Source organism: Pongo abelii, chromosome 1, assembly GCF_028885655.2.
Source record: "Pongo abelii isolate AG06213 chromosome 1, NHGRI_mPonAbe1-v2.0_pri, whole genome shotgun sequence".
NCBI lineage: Eukaryota > Metazoa > Chordata > Mammalia > Primates > Hominidae > Pongo > Pongo abelii.
This window is the reverse complement of record NC_071985.2, coordinates 182955933-182983878: the sequence shown is the minus strand read 5'-3', so window position 1 is coordinate 182983878 and position 27946 is coordinate 182955933. Positions and strand designations below refer to the sequence as shown.

Genomic DNA, 27946 nt, shown 5'->3' with positions numbered 1-27946 from the left:
CTTTTTATTGATGAGTAGTTTTTCACTGTATAGGTATACCATAATTTGTTTATCCTTTTGACAGTTTGATGAACATTTGGGTTGTTTCTACATTTGGCCTATTACGAATATCACTGCTATAAATATTGAGTACTAAAGCTGTGGTTATTAGTTATTTGGAATCACAGAAAATCAGAGCTGGACAGTTCCTCAGAGATCACCAAGTCTAGCACCTTCATATTGAAGATAAAGAAAATGAGCTCACAGGGGAAAGCTCATGGTTTAACTCCTTGCCACTGAAAGTGTAGCCCATGAATCAGCAGCATCAGCATCACCTGGGAGCTCATTAGAAATGCAAAATTCAAGACCCCACCCTGGACTTAGTAAATCAGAATCTGCATTTTAGCAAGATCCCCAGGTGTTGAATAGGCACATTCGAGTTTGAGAATCAGTAGTCTAGCACACAATAAATGAATTTGGGATTAAATAATAAGTCACCTGACTCCTGGCCCAGAGCTGCTGTCTTTGAATCACAATGATTGGCAATGAGTAGTGGGCAATTAGGGCCAACAGCCTCAGGTCCTGAAGAGCTCCTCTAATCTGAGAGGGTCTGCTGGTTTAGTGAAGGGCAGAGCTGCTGCTGCCTCTACGGCCTCTTGGGGACATAGGGCCTCACAATGTCTGGGTCAGCTTAGGTCCCAGAGGTCCTAGGATCCTTAATTGAAAAATCATAATTATTTATTTAGATGACACTGCTGTTAGCATGCAGAATTAATGACAGCCATGTGGTCTAGGTTGAGGGAGGCAGAAATGGAGGGCAAAAGACTTCTGGGTGGGGCTTTCAGAGCCCAGAAGTGCTCCATAAACTCGTCTTCATGGACACCCCTTAACCATGTTATGTTTATTAAACAGATACACAAAAGCATAAGCACACTTTCCCTTAAAGCTTAAATAATAGCTATGAATTGTTTCCAGTTTTAACAAATTATAAAATAGTTTGTTGTTCTTATTACAGGTTAAGCATCCAAATCCAAAAATACAAAATACAAAATCCTCCAAAATCCAAAACTTTTTGAGTGCTAATATGATGGACAATCAAAGGAAATGCTCATTGGAGCTTTCTGGATTTGGGATGCTCAATTATAACTGCTAATATTCCAAAACCTGAAAAAATTTGAAATCCAAAACACTTCTGGTCCCAAGCATTTCAGATAAAGGATGCTCAACATGTAATTGGTGATAATTTCAGGATGATGGGTTTATAAGTGAAAATAATATTGCTGTCATGAAATTTTCCTTTATTCTGTAATTGGCTGTTACAGTGTGTTTCTTAGCTAGGAAACAAATGTGATTCACCCCAAGATGGGCCAACCAGCCAACTCATTAACTAAGAGAGTGGGTATCTCTTTAAGTTGTCACTGATCTTTAGACACTTACTGGATGTCTATGATGTTCTGCCAATTGAAAGCAGGGGATAGGAAGACATGGATGAGTACCTGCTCTCTGAGAGTTTATAGGCTAATGAAGGAGGGAACAAGATAAAGCTGAGACACAGATAAATAACCATACACAGCAGCCTATCCTTGACCAGAGAGTGGTACCAAGTGTCAGTACTTCTGTAACTCAGACAGCAGAATACCTGTGACTAGACTGAGCAAGGCCTTTAAAAAAAAAAAGAAAAAGAAAATGAGAGAATGCACCATAAAGGAAGAACAGCTTGAGCAGAGGTGTGGAGGTGGGAAATCTACATGCTGCAAACAGTCCTTGTATGGCTAGAGTGAGGAGTGGAAGATGACAATGGTGTGAAAGAGATCAATCTAGAGATGGAATTAGGAACATAATTATTTATTTATGTAAATAAATAATTGTATGTTTATATAAATACAAAATCAGCAGTCAAATAATAACATGTACCCCTATATAGCCCACACCAGGCTAAGAAGGCAGGACTTTATCTTAAAAACAACAGGGGTCATTGAAGAGTTTATACAGGGGCTTGATGTGGTCAGATTTATAACTTTCTCTTGAGGAAATTATAGGCCCATAATGTATTAGATACAGGGAGAAGCAATTTGTGCACATGGAGTGTAGTCCACGGACACAATCACCTTATTGCTTGTTAGAAGCATAGATTCCTAAGGCCCATTATGGGCTAAATTAAGGAAAGTTTGGGAATATGCCTTAGTTTAATAACATTGATTTTAAGGCCCTTGTTTTTTACAAAGGGAAACTGAGGCTTAAAATGACAAATGAATTTCCCAAAGGCCATACAGCTGGTAAGTGGCAGAGCCAAAACTGCCTGATTCTAGATACCATCCCAGAGCTCTTTCTTCATCAGACTGATTGAAAGTGTGTTGTGTTTTGTTTTATTTAAAAAAAAAATACTTACATTATCCAGACATTGTGTCCCTTAGACATATCCAATAGGACTATCCTACTCATAGCTTTTCCAGCAGGAAACATTCTAGTACTTTCTGCACACCCATCTCCACTAGCTGCCTTCCAACCTTAACTCCCACCCATGCCACTCAATACAGACCAGACAAGGGCGGTCCACTTCAGTCTTCTGAGGATCTTCCTATTACTGTATATAGAACACTAATGCCTCTCAGCATCTGCTGGACCCAGGTGATGGGTGTCACATGAGCAGATTAGGAGTAGAGAAGGGAGAATTCAGTCTAACTGCATTTCATGTCACAGAACACTGAGATTTCATCGAGGGTCAAATTATGCAAAACAATTATGCCTTATCCCATGCAATCTTCCTTGATGTGTCCTGCCGTCCAGACTGAGACCCTTCAACTCATTCTCACAGCTGGGCTGGGAGGAAAGGGGGCATGGAATCATACCTCCTGGTACAGGTGCCCCTGCCTTAAGTGAAGATCCAAAATACAAAATCAGGAGTCAAATAATAACATGCAGCCCCTATGTAGCACTCTGTGCTAGACACTGTTCTAAGTGCTTTACATTTTTAGCCCTTGTAACAAACCCATGAGGTAATTACTATTATTACTCTCAGTTTACAAATGAGGAAATTAAGACCCAGAGAAGTTAAGTGACTGGCCTTGGGTCTTCAGGCTAGCGAGTAGTAGAGTTGACATTCAAACACAGGCAGTCTGGGTCCAGAGCCCATGCTCCTAACCACAATGCAAAATCTACTGTGTGCCAAACCCTGTGATGGAAGCTGAATAAAAAGCTGAACCAGACCCAGCATTGAGAGAGCTCACAGTCTAAAGGAAGGACATAGTAGTCACCAACACAGACAATAACAACAGTGTAATCAGTGCTGGACAGAGAGAAGCCTAGGGCTCTGGAAGCCCAGAAAAGATTTTCCCAAACCCAACCCAGGGAACAGGAAGGCATCCTGAAAGGTGAGGTACCTGGGTTGCCCTTGAAGGATAATCAGCTGCCAATAATTGCTCCTCAGGAGACAGGCATTAGTGTTTCCTGTGCCTGGACCAGCTCTGGTCCTGATAATCCCTTCCCTTCCTAATTAGATCTGTTATTCACAACCAGATCCTGCTCCTAGTGAGAGAAAACTCAGCAAAGCCCTACTTCCTGGATTCTGAATATTCAGATCCCATTGGAGGCTCCAGCTTAACAGTCTCCCAAATATCCATGACTACACTGTGGAAGAGTATTGCAGTAAACCTTCCAACTAAACACAATTCAATTATGTCCCCAGATCCCAAAATAGAATGATTCTCTTCCCCTCTCTTTTTTAGAATCTTTATGGAGAAAGGAGCACACATGGGACACTGGCTTAATCCAGCTACTGGAAGGTTTCAGCAAAGGAAAGGCATAACAGGGAAGTGGACAATAGCCCCCTAGGTTCCTGCTCGAATTATGGGGAGGACAATCCTTAACTGAGATTATGAACAAAGGATAGCATGTCTTGGCTAAGGCAGCCTGAGCAGCTGAAAACATGCCTAGGGAGTATGCCAGCTGTATTAGTCTTCCATCTGGAGTCCTTCGAACACATAACAAAGTACCTGTGGCTTGGTGTTTGTTTGCAGGGGCACCTCATGCAGAGATGGGAATCCTAACCCATCTCTGGGATTTTATCAAGCACTTCCAAGGCTGAGTAGTGAATGGAGGAGAAGACCAGAACTGCCCCCATAGCAAGGGGGAAGTCCAAGAGAACATGACTTTGGCCTGTCTTCCAAACAGACTTGCATGAAGACAGAGTTCTGGGCACTAGGAAACTGAGGGTTGGCTGGAAAGAAATGGGGGAAAGTGACCAAGACTCAGCTTCTGGGCTTATCACTTTCTCAGAGTCTCAGCTTTCTCATCTGTGAGTTGAGGCTAATCATCTGTGATAAACTCATTCCTAGCTCACAGAACTGTTGAGGGAATTGGATAGGATAATGGCTGTGAATTCTCTTTGTAAATGGATTCAGGGTACAAATGTGGGTTTACAATAATAAAGTCCAGTTTCTTTATGCTCAATCACTTATCCTCATTCAGGAATACAACTACACTTTTCTTTGTTTACACCTATCATTTTATTATCGTGGGTATTTTTTTAATTCTATACAATTTCTGTAAGGTAGATAGGACAGGTATCTCCCATCCCATAGACAAGAAATCAGGAGCCCAGAGACGTGACTCAAATAAAACCCAGGACATTTTCTTCTGTATCAAGCTCTATATATAGAAGGAATAAAAACAATTAACATATATATTGCTTTATTAGTTTATAACTGACAAAACACTTTTCCTCAGATATTTCTTGATTATCCCTGCAACTCTGGAAAAAGGAAAAGTAATCCTTCATCTTACGGGACAACTGATAGTCCTAGAAGCAGGAGCAGCAAGTGCAACGCTACACAACCAGAAAGAGACGAATCTAGAACTGAAACTCAGCCCTTCCAATTGCTTCTCTCCAGTGTTCCAGCTCAAGGCACTCCTAGGCAGAAATTCCTGCTGGTCAGTGGTTTCAGAAGTTGGGAAATGGATTTTAGCTTTTGGTTCCTGACCTTGACTGACTTTGATTAGTTGAAATGAAGTCTTTTGAACTTCAAATGTGCTACTCTATAAATGGGTGCCCCTGCTTTGCAACTACTCTAAGCCCCACATAGACTCCATCATTGCCTGTGACACTTGAATGTACCCGCTTATTTCCATGCCCCACCTTCTACTAGCCTGAGAGCCCTCTGAAAGCAGAGGCTCTATCTTACCCGTCCTGTGGCCCCAGTGTCTACACACAAACGCCTGCCATAAATGACTTTATAGTATTATACAAGTCACTCATTTATTTAGATTTCTGTTTCCCTGTCTATAAAATGAAGGAGTAGGAGGAGGAGCAATCACTCTCTAAGGTTCTTCCAGCATTAAAGTTGTTGGCTTTCTTGAGGATTATGTTTCCTCTATCTATCAAAATCTCACTCACCTTCCAGTGACAGGTCAGCTCCTACCTGCTCTCAGAGAAATTCTCTAAACCCCGACAGGTCTTTGGAGTGAAAGCAGTGACTATCTGAGCCATTCATCAGACTTTAACCCGTACCACCTCATTCTATTACCTTTTTCCTGAGTACTTGTACCTTGTTTCCACACACTGGATTGTGTAGCTTATTGCCACAACTGTACTGTAGCTTCAGAGCAGAAGCCATGTATTACCCTTCTATTTTCCCTCCCTATGTGCTAATTTCAGCCTTGGGTTCATGGATGGGAATCAGGAGAGCTGGGTCCTACCCCTAGCTTCTTCATTGACTCTCTATGTGACCTTGGACAAGCCACTAGACCCCTGACCCTCAGTTTCCTTTGGTGTAAAATGGGACTAACACAACCTGTTTCTAAGATTATTGTAAGAATCAATTTGAATAACAAGTAAAAGCACTTTGTTAATTATAATAATCTTACAAAGGATTGTGCAGTGTAATTGGTACTCTGGTATGGCTGTTATTGAGTACCAATTGCATTATGGTACTAAGGACTATGGAAGAATAAAAACAGCACGCATGTATTCATTTGTTCAAAAAAGCATTCCAAGCACTAAAATAGATTCCAGATGAAAATAAAGGTGAACAAGACATGGCCTCTACCCTGAAAGGCTTCACTGACTACAGGAACCTCCTAGTGAAGACAGATCTGAATTTAGTCAGAGACTTGGGCTTGAATCTCAGTTCTGTCACTTACAAGTTGTGTGACCTTGGGTCAAGTCATTTTACCTCTCTGAAACCCAGGTTCCTTACATTTATGAGAGGGGTGAACCAGGCCATCCCTTCTAGCTCTAAGAGTCTAGGATTTTATAAGCATAAGAAAATTCATGTCATCTTTTCAAACTCTAGTAGATCTGGGGTAGTGGAGAAGGATACATGATTAACTTCTGAGTGGCTGCTGTCACGCACAGGAAACAGAAAAGTGCACCATGCCTTAAGTGGAAGGCACTGTCCTCAAATAACACATCTCATAAGCACCACCGGGCCCTGGCCTGCCTGTGTCCTTTATCGAGGCCGTGAGGCAGATGCTGTTTCAGCACCATGGATAGCTCCATGGTGCTGCCCCCATGGCCTGGAGCCTAAACAGGCCTTTCCACCACCAACCAGATGTTCCTGTTTCTTCAGCCAGCTTAAGGCTAAAACAAACCTTTTCAACCAGGGTTTATCAGAGTTTCTAAATTACATACTGGGAAGAAATTTAATTGGTTTAATTAAGAAAGTTTATTTCATGGTAATTCAGTTTTGTTATGCTGCAAGACTTAATGTGTCCTCTGGTAGGAGCATCTGTTATAAATATTCATTGCCTCACTCAAATACCCTCTCCTGACCCTAATCTCCCTCCCTTACCCCATAGAGTTTGAAAATGTGTCTGAAGAATATTGAGGAAAGTGAGGCCTTCCTAAGCAAGGACACCAGTCCTGGACAAGGTCAATTGAATTCAGTGTGGAAGGCATAGAAGGTTGGAACTAAAAGGGACTTTACAGCTATAGCGTGCTGCTCCTGCATCTTATAGACAGGGAACTTGGGCTTAGAAGGGAAAGGAGAAAGGGTAGTCAATGGCAGAGCTGGACATAGGGACCAAATCTCCTGATTTCTAATCCACTGCTTTTGTCTCACAAATTCTAAAGTTAAACTATTTTAAAGCTAACTCTAGAGATCATCTGGTCAACTTTCTTATACACAGAAGAAAAAACTAAGGCCTAAACAGGAGGCTAACTTGTCCTAAGCCACATACAAACCCATCTACCTCCCTTCTTCTGCAGGATTTCCAAGCCCTGAGAATCATGCAATCTCTGCTGGATTACCCTCAGTGAAAAACATTTCAGTACTACATTTGTGCACCTGATGCTGGTCATTAGGGGATGAAATTGAGATTTGACATTACTTTTCCCTGAAGGAGTTTACAGTCTAGTTGGGGAAAGGAAATAAAATTAAAATAAGAGACATAAATGATAATAATGGGCTGAGCTCAGTGGCTCACGTCTGTAATCCCAACACTTTGGGAGGCCATTGTGGGTGGATCACTTGAGGCCAGGAATTCGAGACCAGCCTGGCAAACATGGTAAAACCCCATCTCTACTAAAAATACTATAATTAGCTGGGTGTGCTAGTGCATACCTGTAATTCCAGCTATTCAGGAGGCTGAAACATGAGAATCACTTGAACCTAGTAGACAGAGACTGCAGTGAGCCAAGATCACACCACTGCACTCCAGCCTGGGCAACAGAATGTGACCCTGTCACAAAAAATAAAATAAAAATAAATTATAATAATGAACACCCCTTATGCATTGCTCAAACTACTCACAGTTTCTCTAGTGTGCCCTGATCTCTCCTGCATCTGTGCCTTTGCACATGGACACCATTCCCCAATGCAGCTGCTTTGTCAACCACAACTCATTCTTCAAGACCCTGGAAAACCTTTCCAACTTCTCCCCTGACACACACAACCATGACTAAGTCTTTCTCTCCTGCGTGCCCCACTCTCCTCTACCGTCCTTTCTCATAGCATTTATCATGCTGAACAGTTACTTTTTTCACTTCTCTGTCTCCCCACCAGGGTAAGCTCCTTGGAATCACCAGTGCCAAGAGCATTGTCTGGGAAAGACTAGAAGTTCAGCAAATAGTAGCTAAATGGATGAGTACGAAACTGATTTAATGTGGAGTTTCAGCTCACTGAGTTATATACCCAGAATAGTTTTATTTTTCCAATAATTGCTACCAACTGTGCTCTGTTGAACCCTCCCTTTTCCTGCTGGGTAGCAGACTGCCTTAACAAACTCAATCTGAGGCCATAACTTTTCAGTCACTTTCAGTTACTAGAACAGTTTCACTGGGTTCTTTAGGATTCAGTCCTATTTAGTTATATTTTGTATTGTTATGTTTGATTCAAAGCTCTTCCTACCCAGCCCCTCTTATTCCCTGCCTCCTCCCCTCACCATCCCTAATCCAGTTCCAGCATCTGCTCCCACTCACCTCCTCCCTCTTCCACTGCTCTGGCATTGGGGTGTGAGGAGAGAGACAGGAGGTAGCAGACTTCTGGTGTAACAGCTCACAGTGAGACAGTCCTCTCCTAATTGTACCCTAGCTGCTGACCTGATTTTTTGTCTGTGGGCTCATTACAGGTGCAGGGGAGACCCCCATAAACTCTACTGATGGGGGCCCTCCCTGACCAGCTTACTATGCAGTGCCAATCCCAACTGAGATTTGCCTCATCATTGACTGACACTCACTGTCATAGTCTCACAAACCCAGTGCCCTGATGCCCCTCACTGTATGAAGTCTCTAATCTCATCCAATCTCTGTGGTGAAGAAAGTCTTTGCCCCTTTTGTCTGGGTAAACCACCACCCTTTTCTCTCTATGCTCTTCCTTTGCTATGGCATAATGAGGCCAGGTAGTTAAACGAAGAAACACAATGTCAGTCTACTTTTCCTTGGGAAAAAGTTCAATCATTTGTTTCTCCCAGGGAAATGGGAGAGGAGGTAACAGCTTTTTCTCCTCTTCTAGGGAGAAGAGGTCAGAGTCGGGCTAGTTTTTAAAACCAGGAGCCCCTCAACCAGTTCTGTGAGAAGGTGGGCACCATGACTCTTAGTCTCTTTAAAATGTAAAGACTTTGTGCCTTTTTTTTTCAAGCAGTAAACTTTAGGTGTCAATTCCTAGTTGGGGGCAGGGGGAATGATCTACTCTGCACTTCACTCTGTCCTTCACACTATTTCCTGGAATTGAGGCTAGCACAAGAGAGGTTTTAAAAAGAGTGCTTCTTTGTGGGTAAACAGGGGAAACTTTCTTAGAGCAACAGTCTGAAGTTGAACCTTAAAGATTAGAAAGAATAAAATTGCTGAAGAAAAAAATGTGATCTCAGCATGGGGAAGAGGAAAAGGAATCAACATGACATTGTTCAGGAGATAGCACAGTGTTCAGTGTATAGTAGGCATTCAACAAATAAAATGAATTAAACTGCTCCATTACAACTAGAAGTTCTTTCTTAAACAAACAAACAAAAAAAAAGCAGGGACTGTGTAGCTGGACAGACTGAATTCAGACCACCACCCTTCCATTAATTTGGCATCTTCTCTAAGTCTTTTGATCTCTCTGAGCCTTTCTTTCCCCAGATTTTTTAAAAAGGATAATAAAATCATTTAGAGAATTGTTATGAGCACTAACAAGGTGCATAGCACATTGTAGCTGATAAAATGCCATGTGTCCACCAAATAGGTTTATTTTCCTCCTAGGCACACAGTTGCCTTAAGGAACCAAGAGTCTGAATTCTAGTTAGTAGAATGTGGGCAGAAGTGAGGCACACCACTTCCAGCCTTGGCCCCTAAACCTCCCATACAATCGTCCATACTTTTCTCTTGCCCTTATCAATGAGGCTGAAAGTGAAAGAATCCAGGAAGGTAAAGTTAGAAAAGATCTGTTCCCAAGAGTCACTTGGTCTACCACTGACTATGGTGGTTGAGATATAAACTTTTGTTATTTAATCCGCTGGGATTTGAAGGTTGTGTGCTCCAGCAGCAAGCACTTTACTTCAACTAACACACACATATAAAGTACTTGGTAAATGTTGGCCATTATTGTTAATCATATTTTTATATCACTCTTTAGTTCACAAGTACTTTTTATTTCTTCACATAATTGATTCTCACAGTGCCCTTGTAAATGAATATGGAGAACAGAGAATACTGCCCCATTTTATAAATGAGGAATCTGAGATCAAAACACACAAGTGAATGGAGGTGCCCACTAATTACACACAAGAAAGAAAGTCACATGACCAAGACAAAAACCATTATACTTGACTGAAGGCCCCTCTTATTCTGCCTGAATCTGAACAGTTGTTTGCTGGGTCACATTACCAGCTCTAGCCCCGCTGGGATCTTTCCAGTCCACAGAGCAACAGTGCCAGGTAGAAACCCAAATTTCTTAGGGTCAGTGGCAAGACACAAGAAGTTAGTAATTCCCATCAAGCCTCAAGTACGAGCTGATAGGCTGGATATCAGATACTAAAATCAGGTGAGGTAACATCATCGATTCAGAAGACCACATGCCACCATGGAAAGAATGAGGGGATGTGGATTCTAGTTGTAGTTCTGCCATCATCTTGCTGAGCAGCCTTGGGCAAGTCACTGTGCCTCTCTGGACTTCAGTTCTGAATCAAAGTCTATAGCGCAACATCAGGACTCACGGGTCAGACTTTCCCGGGAGGCCTGGGGCCCTCTTGGTTGCAGAGTGATGAGAGTATCCCACCTCCAGGGGACCTCAGGGTTTCCCCTCAGAGGCCAGCTGAGAGTGGGCCAGCTCCAGTCCCCACCCTCACCCCACTCAGCTCCTCATGCTCCAAAATCCCAGGCAAAAGGCATCTGTCACCAAAACAAGTGGCCCGCCATTCCAGCAGGGAGCAAAAGCTGGGAACAAATGGTGTTTTCCCTAAACAATTGTTTCGAACAGCAATTCGTTTTCCAGGATGGCTTTTTTTTTAATTATGTTGGTTCCCTAATTAGGTTGGGACACAAAAATAATTTCCAATGTACAGATAACAAATGCCTCCATCTGAGGGAATCAGCTGCCCTCAAACTGCCAACCCTGGTGAATCACCACCTGCCAGGGATGGAGGAGCCTCAGAACCAGAGACCACAATGTGAGATCCTAAGAGGAGAGGGTAGGCCAGGTGCAGTGGCTCATGCCTGTAATCCCAGCACTTTGGGAGACTGAGGCGGGCAGATCACGAGGTCAGGAGATCGAGACCAACCTGGCTAACATGGTGAAACCCCACCTCTACTAAAAAAAAAAAAAAAATACAAAAAATTAGTCAGGCATGGTGGGGGGTGCCTGTAGTCCCAGCTACTCGGGAGGGTGAGGCAGGAGAATGGCGTGAACCCAGGAGGCAGAGCTTGCAGTGAGCCGAGATCACGCCACTGCACTCCAGCCTGGGCGACAGAGCGAGACTCCGTCTCAAAAAAAAAAAAAACAAACAAAAAGAGGAGCGGGTAAAAGGTCACACACAAATTAGAGACCAGAGACAATGCACTCTTGACTCTGAGTGTAATGTCTGGCCAGTAACTGTTACTAATATAAATATTATCATTATTGTCATTACTATTGTTATTATTTTAGAACCAGACAGAGCTAGGCTTGAATCCTGAGCCTCCACTTACTAATTATATGCCCCTTTTTAAGTATCAACTTTTTCATCTGCAAAATGGGTGAATAATTTCCATCATCTCAGGATGATCAAATAAAAAAAATATGTAAATTGTCAGGCCCTTAGTAAGCAACTTATCATTCTTAATTAACATTTAAAAATAGGTAGAAAAAGACCCAGAGGAAAAAAATAGCACTGTGGTTAAGGGCACAGATCTAGAGCTGGATTGTAGGGGTTTGAACTCAGTTTACCATTTATTAGCTATGTGGCCTTAGGCAATCTACTTACCCTCTAGCGCCTCAGTTTCTTCATCTTCCAAATGTGGATAACAATGATGATTATGATAGTGATGACGGTGGTGATAATTCATATGTCATAGGGTTGTATGAGAATAGATGCATACAGTAAGTATTATAAAAGTGCTAGCAGTTATTAATTCCAATTTTGCCTCATTCCCGCTAGGTCTTGAACTCAAGTTTCCAGCTATGAGTCCTGAGCTCCTCCTGGCCTCTGACAACAGCTGCCTAGGCCGTGGGGCAGAGTGAGGAGACAGGGGTCCCCCCCACTTTCCACCAACACTGCCTCAGTTGTGTGCCAGACCTAGCTCTGCCATCTCTTGATTGTGTGACTTGAGCAAGTCCCAAGGCCTCTCTGAGTCTCCTCGCCTCCTCTTTAAAGGGGGTATAATAATTTTTGTCCTCCCACCTTCCAGGCCACAATGAGAACTTGGTGTGAAAATTCTTTGAACACTGAGCAGGAGTGAGGCAAAATTGGAATTAAAAATTGCTGACATTTTTATAATACTTACTGTATACACCTATTCTCATACAACCCTATGACATATGAATTATCACCACCACCATCCCTAGCATAATCATCATTATCATCCACATTTGGAAGATGGAGAAACCGAGGTGCTAGAGGGTAAAAAGTGCTAGTGGCTGAAAGTGGACCTAGGAACCACATGAACCAAGAAGATGAGTGAGAACAGATAACACTGCATGGCTAGCTACGAAAGTGGGCAGGAAAAGCAAAGGGTGATAACTTTACCTGAATTGATTCGACCTGTAGGGCCATTAACTTAATGCCTCCCACTTGGTTAGGAGCAAATCCAAGCCTGACTGCAGCTACTTGCAGCCTATTGCCTCTGCTGCACAGAAGATTAGAGAGAAAAGAGCAGTCGCCACAGAGGAGGAGGCCAGTCAGGGTCGGGACTAGGGTGAGATGAGCAAGGTGCCTAGGGCACAAAATTTAAGGAGGCCCCCACCCTCCAGATTGTGCAAGTGCCTCCTTGGTGCTTCACTTGCCTTACCCTAGCCCTGTCCCTGAGACGAAAATAGGCCCCAGCCTGGGGATCAGGACCCCTGTATTGAGGTCCTGGTTCTGCTACTTGCCAGGCAATTAGGGAACTGAATTTACCTCTTCCCAAAAATAGAGGTGTGCATCCCTACATTCAAGAGTGACGTGAGGAACAGGTGAGAGGTGCTGAGCTCATACAGTAATGGCAGCCTTTAGTGATCACCTGCTCTGCAGACAAGGAGACATGCTCTCCACCTGCACTCACCAGCCTCTCCTTTACCCCCACTCCATAGCCCAACCTATGTGTTCACTCCTAGTCTAGGCCCCACACCCCTGCACAGGCTGCTCTTACCTTCTCTCCAGGCCACAGGACCCTCTCCTTCTCATCTCTGGCTGTCCCAATCTTCTACCTTTCCTTCTCTAACCACCAAGCTCCTCCTTGCACCTCTGCCCCATTAGCTCCACAGGACACACATGAGCTGTTCTCACCCCTGAACCATTTTCTGTGTGCTGGCCTCAGATCTCCAGCAAGAAGGGTATTATGGACTTAATTGTGTCCCCCTAGAATTCATATGTTGAAGCTCTAATCCCCAGTGTGACTTTCTTTATTTGGAAACAGGACTTTTAAGGGGCTAATTAAGGTTAAATGAGGTCATAATTGTAGGGCCCTAATCCAATAGGACTAGTATCTTTCTAAGAAGAGGTAGAGATGCCAGGAGTGTGCACCCACAGAGAAAAATGCCCTGTGGGGACACAACCAGAAGGTGCCATCTACAAACCAGAAAGAGAGGCCCTACCGGAAACCAGCCCTGATGGCATCTCCGTTTTGGACTTGCAGCCTCCTGAACTGTGAGAAAATTAAGTTCTGTGGTTTAATCCTGTGGTATTCTGTTATGGCAGCCTGAGCAGACTGATAAAAAAGGGCCTGTATCACATTTCACATGTGATCTTGGATGGTCACTTCCTTCCTCCAAGACTCTTTCTATAGCTGAGAAAAGGAGTTAGCATGGCTAGGTGGTTTTCCACCAGCAAAGTCACAGAAGCTTGAAACAGATGAACTGCACTGCCAGGGAAGGTGTGCTCTGAAGACGCTATGTGTGATGAGGCTAAGGGGCACGGCCAGGTTGTGGGGTTCCTGCTAAGCCACGCAAAGGGCTGTCTCCTTTCTGAGGAGGGCAGAAAGGAGCCATTGGAGAGTTTTGAAGAAGGGAGTGATATGGTTCGTGCTTTAGAAGGGCCACTCTGGCTGCTATGTGGGACCTGGATTGGAAAGGCAGTGAGGAAGGTGACATGGAAAGCCAAACATGGGGGGCTGCAGGAGGAGGGACAGTGTGAATGACATCAGGAGACAGAATGGATGGGATGTGCTTGTCTGGATGGGGGACAGGGAGGTTAAGGATGCTGTGCCCCATTCTCTACTTAGGCAGTGGCTGGGTGGGCTGGACCAGGGTAGAGAGGGGCCTATGGATGTGGAGGTACTTTCTACATTGTGGTGGCAGGGGCCGGCAGGGGGGCTGTTGTCTACCCTAGCAGCAACAAAATACTAGGTACATGACAAATGCTTGAAAAATATTGGCTCAATAAATAAATATGAAGAAATGAAATGTTAAGGTTACCACCTTGGTCACACTCTTGGTCTAAAATGGAATCTCAGCTCCCAGTAATGAAGCTGGCAATCCCTTTAATTACCTCTTTGACCTCTCAACCAGCCATACCCCAGCAGAACCAGAACCAGAACTCAGATCCTCCTACTCAGGGACCATTTGCTACAGGACTGATGCTTTCCCACTCAAAACCTCATTTAATTCCTGCAACAACAATCTGAGGGAGAGGAGATCAGCCCCATTTTAGAGATGAGGAAACTGGGGCTCAGAGAGGCTCAGCGGCTGGTTCCAGGCCACCTTCCTTCACTCCATCCCATGGTTTCTTGTTTCCTTGAAGGCTATGAACTCTTCACCTTTGATAGAGAACAAGAACAAATTCCTGGAAGTCCTCTGCTGCACCATTTGGCTGGAAAATATTTCTTTAAAAAGATATGCTGTCATCTTCTCCTTTTTTCTTCGTATTTCAGAGTCTTGGGCTACAGCTCTTAATCTGCTGGAAAATATAGCCTAGCCATGTATCCTGTCACTCTGATCTGAGGCATAGCTCTCAACCACAAATTATTTCCACTTCTCATTAAGAATATTCATTCATCACATTCTATCCAGTGCCCAGTTATTCCTCCCTGAAACATATAATTAGAATAAAATTAAAAATTCAGAGTGTCAGAATATTCCCTGGCCTGACCCCTTATTGTCACATGGGGAAACTGAGGCCCAGAGAGGAAAAGGGGCCAGCTCAGCGTCACATAGCCACTCCATGGACTTGAATCCCCATCTCCTGACTCCCCCTCCAGTTGTCCTCCCACAGTCCTTGCGTACTGTAAATGAAATCAAAAACTACATGCAGGTCACTCTTGCCAATCTGCCATTTTGTTTGAGATGGATTCTGTATGGTTTTATTACTGAGTTCTGAGCTGCCCACTGGGCCCTCCCTTCACTCACTTGCTTCTAAAAGAGAAATAACCATGTAGCAGAAACACATGCTAACATGGTGGTGTAAAGACCCCATGGAACAAGAAAAGGTGAGCAGAAAGAGATTTGGGGCAGTTGAAAAAAAGGTGGGAGCCAAAGAGCAAAGAAGCAAATGAACCCCTATTTTGAACATCTACTCATCTCAGACACTGTGTTAGAAAAGGTGTGTTCATGTTCTTGTTTAATCCTCTATGAGGAGATTATTAAGACTTCCATCTTAAAGATGAGCAGATTGAGGCTCAGGGAGATTAAAGTAACTTGTCCAAGGTAACTTGCCAATGGGGTGGAAGTATTCACACTCTGTTTAACCCCAAGTCCAGTACTCAGTCTGTTACATCTGGCTCTCTCTCATGTACAGATTATGTGCCCTTGGGTAGGTCTTTTCCCTCAAGTGGCCCCATCTGGAAAATGAAACAAGTATAGCTTCATCACTGGAGAAAACCAACAAAAAACAGAACAGTAAGAGACACAATTAGAAAGAGACAAAGGGAGAACCAAGCCTCTCTGCCAACCAAAGCCATTAACAGCAAACTCTGCTGATCAGAGCAGAGGTGAGTTTGTGTGCATATCCACTGCCATCCCCACCCTACCCCCCAGGTGTCCACTTTAATATGACTCAAACTCTCCCAGGTTGCTCCTTGGCTCTTTGGAATGTCCCCCCACCAAGGGTAGGGCCTCTGATGGGTTTCCTCTTCCCTGCACTTGGCTCCCAGACTTTTGAGGCCCTCCCTCAGTGCCAGCCCAGCAACAGGCTCACAACCTCCCTTCCTGACAGGGAGGCCAGGACAGGGAAAGGAAAGGGGCAGGGAAGCCTGGGTCCCTTCCAAAATGCCCACCATGTCCATACTAGGTACTACAATCTCACAGTCATTCAAGTATGTGTGAGGCCCTATGCAGGGACAGAGAAAGACAAAACTGCAATCAAAGAGCATTAACCTAGTTGAGCCTCAGTTGCCTTATCTGTAAAATGGGCAGTCTTCTTCATTTAATCCACACACGACCTATGAGGTAAGTGTAATCGTTAACCCCATAAAAGTTCAGCTCAATTCATAGGAAGTGCTCAGTAAACTAGAACTATTATATTACACAAAAGCACAGTCCCTGCCCTCAAAGAGCTCCCATCTTAGTGAAGAGGGTGTGTACCCAAGCAACAATGTTTGCTACCATTAGGTGAACAACTTCTCTTTTCAGGCACTCAATCTGTGGTATTTCTAACCTTCACAGAATCCTACAAGTCCTAGCATCTTCCATTTGGCACTGAGGAAGCTCAGGCCCCTAAAAACTTGCTTCGGGTCACTCAGCTGAGATTCCAAATATTAATACCTCCTCTCAGTCCACTCTGTTACAAAGTAGAAATCAAGAATCTCTGGAGTTGACATCTAGGCCAAACTCTGTATTATTCCTCATTAGCTCTTTTGGAGGCCTAGATTGGGACATTAGAAGAAATCAAGCCAGGAGGAAGTCCCAGCCAGCCAGCTGGGGGCTGGCCCAGAACTGTAGAGGCCTCCAAGGCAAGGGGGTAGCCAAGCCAGAGAGTGCCCACATCATGGAGTTTTTAGAAGGAGCCACTGGGAAGGGCCAAGCTTCCCCACTACAGAGCCTCTGGGCGGGTCCGGTGAGACTGACAAAGAGGCTGGGGCCATAGCCAGGTGGCAGAGAATTAGGCCTCACCATGACTATGAAGATGGAGAGGAAGGGATGCCCTGTCAACAAGCATCCACAGGACTATCCACTTCAACCCTTTGGGGGATACAAGGAAAATGCCTGAACCCCCACTCTCCTGGAGCCTTCATTCCCCTCTGTAGGAGGGGCCCTAAACATAGGAGAAGGGAATAAACTATTCTTCATAACAACCCCATGCTGCAAAAGTTATCATAAATCCCAATTTTCAGATGAGGAAACAAGGCTCTGAGAGGGGAAGAAATTTGCTCCGAGTCACACAGATAATGAAGTTAGCCCCTCTAGTTTTTGCCACTCTGAGCCACATCACTCATCCCCTCCTCGTCCAGTTTCTCTTGTTCTTATAAGAGGAGAGGAAGGAACATGTGGACCTTTACCATGGTGTTCCTATGGGCTGGCTGCATGAGATGCACTTCTAAAGATTTTTAAACATACTGGTCCCCAGATCCTGCCCATGCAGATTCTGATTCAGATGGTTTGGACAGATCCTACAAATCTGTACTTTTAAATAAGTGCTGAAATTAATTCCAATTTTCAGTGGTGGCTAAAAGCAAGAGGACTCCCTTGAAATATTCCTCATTTCCTACCTCTAGCCCAAGGCCCAGTGAGTAGCGTGAAAAGCAGCTTCAGCAAAAGAAACTACCATCAGAGTGAACAAGCAACCTACAGAATGGGAGAAAATTTTTGCAATCTACTCATCTGACAAATAGCCAGAATCTACAAAGAACTCAAACAAATTTACAAGAAAAAATCAAACAACCCCATCAAAAAGTGGACAAACGATATGAACAGACACTTCTCAAAAGAAGACATTTATGTAGCCAAAAGACACATGAAAAAATGCTCATCATCACTGGCCATCAGAGAAATGCAAATCCAAACCACAATGAGATACTATCTCACACCAGTTAGAATGGCGATCACTAAAACATCAGCAAACAACAGGTGCTGGAGAGGATGTGGAGAAATAGGAACACTTTTACACTGCTGGTGGGACTGTAAACTAATTCAACCATTGTGGAAGACAGTGTGGTGATTCCTTAAGGATCTAGAACTAGAAATACCATTTGACCCAGCCATCCCATTACTGGGTATATACCCAAAGGATTATAAATCATGCTGCTATAAAGACATATGCACACGTATGTTTATTGCGGCAGTATTCACAATAGCAAAGACTTGGGAGGGAGGAGCCAAGATGGCTGAATAGGAACAGCTCCAGTCTACAGCTCCCAGCGTGAGCGACGCAGAAGACAGGTGATTTCTGCATTTCCATCTGAGGTACCGGGTTCATCTCACTAGGGAGTGCCAGACAGTGGGCGCAGGACAGTGGGTGCAGTGCGCCGTGCGCGAGCTGAAGAAGGGCGAGGCATTGCCTCACTTGGGAAGCACAAGGGGTCAGGGAGTTCCCTTTCCTGGTCAAGGAAAGGGGTGACAGATGGCACCTGGAAAATCGGGTCACTCCCACCCGAATATGACGCTTTTCCGATGGGTAGGAAACGGCGCACCAGGAGATTATATCCCGCACCTGGCTCAGAGGGTCGTACGCCCACGGAGTCTTGCTGATTGCTAGCACAGCAGTCTGAGATCAAACTGCAAGGCAGCAGCTAGGCTGGGGGAGGGGCGCCCGCCATTGCCCAGGCTTGCTTAGGTAAACAAAGCAGCCGGGAAGCTCGAACTGGGTGGAGCCCACCACAGCTCAAGGAGGCCTGCCTGCCTCTGTAGGCTCCACCTCTGGGGGCAGGGCACAGACAAACAAAAAGACAGCAGTAACCTCTGCAGACTTAAATGTCCCTGTCTGACAGCTTTGAAGAGAGCAGTGGTTCTCCCAGAACGCAGCTGGAGATCTGAGAACAGGCAGACTGCCTCCTCAAGTGGGTCCCTGACCGCTGACCCCCGAGCAGCCTAACTGGGAGGCACCCCCCAGTAGGGGCAGACTGACACCTCACACGGCTGGGTACTCTTCTGAGACAAAACTTCCAGAGGAACGATCAGACAGCAGCATTCACAGTCACGAAAATCCACGGTTCTGCAGACACCACTGCTGATACCCAGGCAAACAGGGTCTGGAGTGAACCTCTAGCAAACTCCAACAGACCTGCAGCTGAGGGTCCTGTCTGTTAGAAGGAAAACTAACAAACGGAAAGGACATCCACACCAAAAACCCATCTGTACATCACCATCATCAAAGACCAAAAGTAGATAAAACCACAAAGATGGGGAAAAAACAGACCAGAAAAACTGGAAACTCTAAAAAGCAGAGGGCCTCTCCTCCTGCAAAGGAACGCAGTTCCTCACCAGCAACGGAACAAAGCTGGACGGAGAATGACTTTGACGAGTTGAGAGAAGCCTTCAGACAATCAAACTACTCTGAGCTACAGGAGGAAATTCAAACCAAAGGCAAAGAAGTTGAAAACTTTGAAAAAAAATTAGATGAATGTATAACTAGAATAACCAATACAGAGAAGTGCTTAAAGGAGCTGATGGAGCTGAAAGCCAAGGCTCGAGAACTACATGAAGAATGCAGAAGCCTCAGGAGCTGATGCGATCAACTGGAAGAAAGAGTATCAGTGATGGAAGATGAAATGAATGAAATGAAGCGAGAAGGGAAGTTTAGAGAAAAAAAAAATAAAAAGAAACGAACAAAGCCTCCAAGAAATATGGGACTATGTGAAAAGACCAAATCTGCGTCGGATTGGTGTACCTGAAAGTGACGGGGAGAATGGAACCAAGTTGGAAAACACTCTGCAGGATATTATCTAGGAGAACTTCCCCAATCTAGCAAGGCAGGCCAACATTCAGATTCAGGAAATACAGAGAACGCCACAATGATACTCCTCGAGAAGAGCAACTCCAAGACACATAATTGTCAGATTCACCAAAGTTGAAATGAAGGAAAAAATGTTAAGGGCAGCCAGAGAGAAAGCTCAGGTTACCCACAAAGGGAAGCCCATCAGACTAACAATGGATCTCTCGGCAGAAACTCTACAAGCCAGAAGAGAGTGGGGGCCAATATTCAACATTCTTAAAGAAAAGAATTTTCAACCCAGAATTTTATATCCAGCCAAACTAAGCTTCATAAGTGAAGGAGAAATAAAATACTTTACAGACAAGCAAATGCTGAGGCCTGCCCTAAAAGAGCTCCTGAAGGAAGGACTAAACACAGAAAGGCACAACCGGTACCAGCCGCTGCAAAATCATGCCAAAATGTAAAGACCATCGAGACTAGGAAGAAACCGCATCAACTAACGAGCAAAATAACCAGCTAACATCATAATGACAGGATCAAATTCACACATAACAATATTAACTTTAAATGTAAATGGACTAAATGCTCCAATTAAAAGACACAGACTGGCAAATTGGATAAAGAGTCAAGACCCATGAGTGTGCTGTATTCAGGAAACCCATCTCACGTGCAGAGACACACATAGGCTCAAAATAAAAGGATGGAGGAAGATCTACCAAGCAAATGTAAAACAAAAAAAGGCCGGGGTTGCAATCCTAGTCTCTGACAAAACAGACTTTAAACCAACAAAGATCACAAGAGACAAAGAAGGACATTACATAATGGCAAAGGGATCAATTCAACAAGAAGAGCTAACTATCCTAAATATATATGCACCCAATACAGGAGCACCCAGATTCATAAAGCAAGTCCTGAGTGACCTACAAAGAGACTTAGACTCCCACACAATAATAATGGGAGACTTTAACACCCCACTGTCAACATTAGACAGATCAACGAGACAGAAAGTTAACAAGGATGCCCAGGAATTGAACTCAGCTCTGCACCAAGCGGACCTAATAGACATCTACAGAACTCTCCACCCCAAATCAACAGAATATACATTTTTTTCAGCACCACACCACAGCTATTCCAAAATTGACCACATAGTTGGAAGTAAAGCTCTCCTCAGCAAATGTAAAAGAACAGAAATTATAACAAACTGTCTCTCAGACAACAGTGCAATCAAATTAGAACTCAGGATTAAGAAACTCACTCAAAATCGCTCAACTACATGGAAACTGAACAACCTGCTCCTGAATGACTACTGGGTACATAACGAAATGAAGGCAGAAATAAAGATGTTCTTTGAAACCAACAAGAACAAAGACACAACATACCAGAATCTCTGGGACACATTCAAAGCAGTGTGTAGAGGGAAATTTATAGCACTAAATGCCCACAAGAGAAAGCAGGAAAGATCCAAAACTGACACCCTAACATCACAATTAAAAGAACTAGAAAAGCAAGATCAAACACATTCGAAAGCTAGCAGAAGGCAAGAAATAACTAAAATCAGAGCAGAACTGAAGGAAATACAGACACAAAAAACCCTTCAAAAAATTAATGAATCCAGGAGCTGGTTTTTTGAAAGGATCAACAAAATTGATAGACCGCTAGCAAGACTAATAAAGAAAAAAAGAGAGAAGAATCAAATAGACCCAATAAAAAATGATAAAGGGGATATCACCACCGATCCCACAGAAATACAAACTACCGTCAGAGAATACTACAAACACCTCTACGCAAATAAACTAGAAAATCTAGAAGAAACGGATAAATTCCTCAACACATACACTCTCCCAAGACTAAACCAGGAAGAAGTTGAATCTCTGAATAGACCAATAACGGGAGCTGAAATTGTGGCAATAATCAATAGCTTACCAACCAAAAAGAGTCCAGGACCAGATGGATTCACAGCCAAATTCTACCAGAGGTACAAGGAGGAACTGGTACCATTCCTTCTGGAACTACTCCAGTCAATAGAAAAAGAGGGAATCCTCCCTAACTCATTTGATGAGGCCAGTATCATCCTGATACCAAAGCCAGCCAGAGACACAACCAAAAAAGAGAATTTTAGACCAATATCCTTGATGAACATTGATGCAAAAATCCTCAATAAAATACTGGCAAACAGAATCCAGCAGCACATCAAAAAGCTTATCCACCATGATCAAGTGGGCTTCATCCCTGGGATGCAAGGCTGGTTCAACATACGCAAATCAATAAATGTAATGCAGCATATAAACAGAACCAAAGACAAAAACCACATGATTATCTCAATAGATGCAGAAAAGGCCTTTGACAAAATTCAACAACTCTTCATGCTAAAAACTCTCAATAAATTGGGTATTGATGGGACGTATCTCAAAATAATAAGAGCTATCTATGACAAACCCACAGCCAATATCATACTGAATGGGCAAAAACTGGAAGCATTCCCTTTGAAAACTGGCACAAAACAGGGATGCCCTCTCTCACCACTCCGATTCAACATAGTGTTGGAAGTTCTGGCCAGGGCAATTAGGCAGGAGAAGGAAATAAAGGGTATTCAATTAGGAAAAGAGGAAGTCAAATTGTCCCTATTTGCAGACGACATGATTGTATATCTAGAAAACCCCATTGTCTCAGCCCAAAGTCTACTTAAGCTGATACACAACTTTAGCAAAGTCTCAGGATACAAAATCGATGTACAAAAATCACAAGCATTCTTATACACCAATAACAGACAAACAGAGAGCCAAATCATGAGTAAAATCCCATTCACAATTGCTTCAAAGAGAATAAAATACTTAGGAATCCAACTTACAAGGGACGTGAAGGACTTCTTCAAGGAGAACTACAAACCACTGCTCAATGAAATAAAAGAGGACACAAACAAATGGAAGAACATTCCATGCTCATGGACAGGAAGAATCAATATCGTGAAAATGGCCATACTGCCCAAGGTAATTTATAGATTCAATGCCATCCCCATCAAGCTACCAATGACTTTCTTCACAGAACTGGAAAAAACTACTTTAAACTTCACATGGAACCAAAAAAGAGCCCGCATCGCCAAGTCAATCCTAAGCCAAAAGAACAAAGCTGGAGGCATCACGCTACCTGACTTCAAACTATACTACAAGGCTACAGTAACCAAAACAGCATGGTACTGGTACCAAAACAGAGATATAGATCAATGGAACAGAACAGAGCCCTCAGAAATAACGCCGTGTATCTACAACTATCTGATCTTTGACAAACCTGAGAAAAACAAGCAATGGGGAAAGGATTCCCTATTTAATAAATGGTGCTGGGAAAACTGGCTAGCCCTATGTGGAAAGCTGAAACTGGATCTGTTCCTTACACCTTATACAAAAATTAATTCAAGATGGATTAAAGACTTAAATGTTAGACCTAAAACCATAAAAACCCTAGAAGAAAACCTAGGCATTACCATTCAGGACATAGGCATGGGCAAGGACTTCATGTCTAAAACACCAAAAGCAATGGCAACAAAAGCCAAAATTGACAAATGAGATGTCATTAAACTAAAGAGCTTTTGCACAGCAAAAGAAACTACCATCAGAGTGAACAGGCAACCTACAAAATGGGAGAAAATTTTCGCAACCTACTCATCTGACAAAGGGCTGATATCCAGAATCTACAATGAACTCAAACAAATTTACAAGAAAAAAACAAAACAACCCCATCAAAAAGTGTGCAAAGGATATGAACAGACACTTCTCAAAAGAAGACATTTATGCAGCCAAAAGACACATGAAAAAATGCTCATCATCACTGGCCATCAGAGAAATGCAAATCCAAACCACAATGAGATACCATCTCACACCAGTTAGAATGGCGATCATTAAAAAGTCAGGAAACAACAGGTGCTGGAGAGGATGTGGAGATATAGGAACACTTTTACACTGTTGGTGGGACTGTAAACTAGTTCAACCCTTGTGGAAGTCAGTGTGGCGATTCCTCAGGGATCTAGAACTAGGAATACCATTTGACCCAGCCATCCCATTACTGGGTATATAACCAAAGGACTATAAATCATGCTGCTATAAAGACACATGCACACGTATGTTTATTGCGGCATTATTCACAATAGCAAAGACTTGGAACCAACCCAAGTGTCCAACAATGATAGACTGGAATAAGAAAATGTGGCACATATACACCATGGAATACCATGGAGCCATAAAAAATGATGAGTTCATGTCCTTTATAGGGACATGGATGAAATTGGAAATCATCATTCTCAGTAAACTATCGCAAGGACAAAAAATCAAACACCACATGTTCTCACTCATAGATGGGAATTGAACAATGAGAACACATGGACACAGGAAGGGGAACATCACACTCTGGGGACTGTTGTGGGGCGGGGGGAGAGGGGAGGGATAGCATTAGGAGACATACCTAATGCTAAATGATGAGTTAATGGGTGCAGCACACCAGCATGGCACATGTATACATATGTAACTAACCTGCACATGGTGCACATGTACCCTAAAACTTAAAGTATAATAATAATAATTATTATTATTATAATAAAAATAAATTTAAAAAAAAGACTTGGAACCAACCCAAATGTCCATCAATGATAGACTGGATTAAGAAAATGTGGCACATATACACCATGGAACACTATGCAGCCATAAAAAAGGATGAGTTCATGTCCTTTGTAGGGACATGGATGAAGCTGGAAACCATCATTCTCAGCAAACTATCGCAAGGACAAAAAAACCAAACACTGCAGGTTCTCACTCATAGGTGGGAATTGAACAATGAGAACATTTGGACATAGGGTGGGGAACATCACACACCGGGGCCTGTTGTGGGGTGGGGGGAGCGGGGAGGGATAGCATTAGGAGATATGCCTAATGTAAATGACGAGTTCATGGGTGCAGCACACCAACATGGCACATGTATACATATGTAACAAACCTGCACGTTGTGCACATGTACCCTGGAACTTAAAGTATAATAATAATAAAAAAAGGTAATTTCGCATAGTGTGAGTTGAGAGTGACACTTCATATCTTCCACGCACAGATTTTCTCTACAGTCTATAAGGATTAAGATTTATTTATTCTCTGGCTTACTAATTCTAAGAGACTAAGTTCTATGATTCTGCAATTTTGTTTATTGGTCTGGCTAAGCAGGGGATGGTGCGGACTCTGCAGGTTCCTGCTAAAGAATAAAGAGGAGACAGGCAGAACAGGCCTGGGGGCACTGAAAAAAGGCTTTGCCCACTATGTATCATTTGGCCAGCCTATAGCACAGAGGCTAGCAGAGTGTAAGTGGTCAATGAATACTTCTTAAGTGAATAATGTATTTATCAGAGTTACAAGTTTTGGAAAACCAGCTGAAACTTGGCTAGATTTCAAGGGGAAGGAGGCCAGGCACAGTGGCTCATACCTGTAATCCCAGCACTTTGGGAGGCTGAGGCAGGAGGATCGCTTGAGCCCAGGAGTTCAAGACCAGCCTGGGCAACATAGTGAGACCCTATCTCTACCAAAAAAAAGAGTAAATTTAAAATAAATTTAAAAGGAGAAGAATACTGAAGTATCTCCTATGACTGAGGTGCAGCTGGGCCTCAGAAATGTGAGAAGCCAGGGCCTCAAATGCCCCAGGCCTCTCTTCACTCATCTTGACCTCTTTCTGCATATCAGCATTATTTCATCCATGGCAGAAGTGACATTCCCCCAAATGGCACAAAATGAAACCACCTACACCTCGCACGCCTCATATCCAACAACTCACCATCAGAAAGACCTAGGACTTTCTTCCCTTCATTCCAGTTTTTAAAATCCCAAGGAAGCCCCTTGATCAACCCAGCTGAGTTAGGGGTGCACCTCTAGCCAAGTGGATGGGATTAGTTAGTGCAGACACTGTTCCTAAAGAAGAAGAAATTGTTATGAGTCAGGCAGTTACTCCTATTGGTGACCATTACCAAAAAAAAAAAAAATTAGTATTTCTATTGTATAGCATGGCACAGTCAATCTTGCATTTTCATATTCTTATTTTTGATCCTCAAAACAACCACGATTGGGGCAGTAGGAAAGAGATAGTCTTCCTTGTTTGACAGGTGTAAACACTGAGGCTCAAGAAGGTTACATGGGGCATAAAGGCACACAGCTAAGTTCCAGAGCTGGGACTAGACCCCAGGTCTTCTGACTCCTACTAATGTATTTGATGAGCAAACGAACAAATGAATAACAATGGTAACAGTTACCATTCAGTGCCGGGCCCTTTACATAAATTATTACACTTAACTCCTACAACTACCCTACAGGTATAGTTTATGGGTGAGGAATTTGAAACTCAAGTTGTTATGTGGTTTATTCACATTTAACTCAGAAGGGGCAAAGCTAGGATTGGATGTATGATGTCTCTCATGTGAAAATCTGAGCCCTTTCTTTTGCTACATTCTGCTGAAAAGCCATAATACCAGCGTCATGTGGTTTGGGAAATGCCAGAAGGTCTCTCAGCTCAAAATCTTCTCTCCCATTGGCCAGCTAAAAATGTATGGCATTCCTAATTTACTGAGCCCAAATCTGCTCTTATTCAAATGCATATGTATACCAGGGCAAGGGCTAACCACTCTAAGTCAGTGGTTCTCCAGGTGTGGTCCCTGGACCAACGGCGGCAGCAGCAACAGCAGCTGGGAACTTGTTAGAAATGCACATTCTGGCCGGGCACGGTGGCTCACACCTGTAATCCCGGCACTTTGGGAGGCTGAGGTGGGCAGATCACTTGAGGTCAGAAGTTCAAGACCAGCCTGGTCAACATGATGAAACCCCATCACTACTAAAAATACAAAAATTAGCCAGGCGTGATGGCACACACCTATAATCCCAGCTACTTGGGAGGCTGAGGCACGAGAATCACTTGAACTTGGAGGCAGAGGTTGCAATGAGCCAAGATTGCACCACTGCACTCCAGCCTGGGTGACAGAGTAAGACTCTGTCTCAAAAGAAAGGAAAAAAAAAAAAAAGAAAGAAATGCACATTCTACCATATTCTGTGGCTATGATACAAAAGTCAGAAAATAACTATGCGGGCGAGCTTGCGGAGTAAAGAAACACATACACTGCTGGTGAGAATGTAAATTAGTTCAGCCATTGTGGAAAATAGCCTAGAGGCTTCTCAGAGAACTTAAAATAGAACTACCCTTCAACCCAGCAATTTCATTATTGGGTATATACCCAAAGGAATAGAATCATTCTACCGTAAAGACACGTGCATGCATATGTTCATTGCACCACTATTCACAATAGCAAAGACATGGACTCAACCTAGATGCCCATCAACAGGATAAAGAAAATGTGGTACATATATATCATGGAATATTATGCAGCTATTTTTTAAAAAATGAGATCACGGCCTTTGCAGCAACATGGATGGAGCTGGAGGCCATTACCCTAAGTGAATTAATGCAAGAACAGAAAACCAAATACCGCATGCTCTCACTTATAAGTGGGAGCTAAACATTGAGTACACGTGGATGCAAAGAAGGGAACAATATGCACTGGGACCTACTTGAGAGTGAAGGGTAGGAGGAGGGTAAGGATTGAAAAACTATCTATTGGGTATTATGCTGATTACCTGGGTGACAAAATTATCTGTACACCAAACCCCGGCAAATCTGTATATGTACATCTTGAAATTAAAATAAAAGGGAAAGAGAAAAAAAGAAATGTACATTCTAGGGCTCCACCCAAGGCCTACTGTTGTAAGCTGAATTATGTCCTCCCCCACAAATTCACATGTTCAAGTTCTAACCCCAAGTACCTCAGAATGTAACTGTATTTAGAGATAGGGTCTTTAAAAAAATAAAGTAAAACGAGGTCATTGAGGTGGGCCCTAATCCAATATGACTGGTGTCCCTATGAGAAGAGGAGATTGGGACATAGACACACACAGAGGAAAGACCATGTGAAGACACAGGGAGAAGACAGCCATCTACAAGCCAAGGAGAGAGACCTCAGGAGAAATCAACCCTTTTGAAAGCTCAATCTCAGACTTCTAGTCTCCAGAAATGT

General features: G+C 43.3%; 1 long non-coding RNA gene across 3 annotated transcripts in view; it reads right to left on the bottom strand.

Annotated features, from left to right (window-relative positions):
- LOC100938885 (uncharacterized) overlaps positions 1 to 27946 on the bottom strand; it is a 66852-nt gene that overhangs the window by 37227 nt on the left and 1679 nt on the right. The window contains exons 3-4 of one of the 3 annotated variants that reach the window (XR_008514857.2): positions 25666 to 25799; positions 7539 to 7656 (exon numbers count right to left, since the gene is read on the bottom strand). This is a non-coding gene — a long non-coding RNA (uncharacterized LOC100938885). The remainder of the gene's footprint in view (positions 1 to 7538; positions 7657 to 25665; positions 25800 to 27946) is intronic. The other 2 variants (XR_008514858.2, XR_008514860.2) reach the window with 2 other exon arrangements.